General features: G+C 43.8%; 1 protein-coding gene across 1 annotated transcript in view; it reads right to left on the bottom strand.

Moving 5' to 3' along the window:
- LOC126406092 (SWI/SNF-related matrix-associated actin-dependent regulator of chromatin subfamily E member 1-like) overlaps positions 1-696 on the bottom strand; it is a 24,602-nt gene that overhangs the window by 2,997 nt on the left and 20,909 nt on the right. The gene's annotated exons all lie outside the window — the stretch shown is intronic.

Here is a 696-nt window from a genome sequence, read left to right as displayed (position 1 = left end):
CCAGCTGCGTCACTTGAGAATCTGGACATCAGTACTGATGAGACTGCTGCTCTTCAGAGACCGTGCATCACCGATCACCCTGAGCGCGCACACGTGAGCGCGGAGCACAGAGAACAGTCAGAGCTACAGGCTACAGTGAGGCTAAAAACAGAGTTCATATGACGTTTTTCGAAACAACTTTTTATGTTGCGGCTGCAGCACACTGGGATCACTACGGATCAACAGTATGAAGATACTTTGTGGATTCAATTTTGTGTTCTTGGACGTTAGTCTGGGGCGCCGTATGCCATTAGGTGTGCTGGCCACTCCCCCCGCCGATCTCAGCAAGGGATATGAGGACTGTAAAACTTAACCAGGGCCTCCATCGGCATATGGGTGAGTAGATAATGGCTGAATTTTCATTTTTGGGTGCACTATCCCTTTAACACTAGTTAACCAGTTAGCACATTAACGACACAGTACTGTTGAAAGAACAGAGCCCATTTACCATGTGCCAGTGAACAATAACACAAACCATCCGGAAACATCCTTGCTAAAGAGCTCAATGAATTAAAAACAAACAAACAATATAACAATACTTCATGTAACAACTTTGTTTTGGTCTCACTCCTTCTGGACTCTTTATTTGCAATCCTCACAGGCTCACATGTATGTATGTATGTATGTATGTATGTATGTATGTATGTATGTATGTAT

The sequence above is a fragment of the Epinephelus moara genome, chromosome 18 (genome assembly GCF_006386435.1).
Source record: "Epinephelus moara isolate mb chromosome 18, YSFRI_EMoa_1.0, whole genome shotgun sequence".
NCBI classification, from domain to species: Eukaryota; Metazoa; Chordata; class Actinopteri; order Perciformes; family Serranidae; genus Epinephelus; species Epinephelus moara.
The sequence above is the reverse complement of the archived record's forward strand: the minus strand, read 5'-3'. Positions and strand labels throughout refer to the sequence as shown.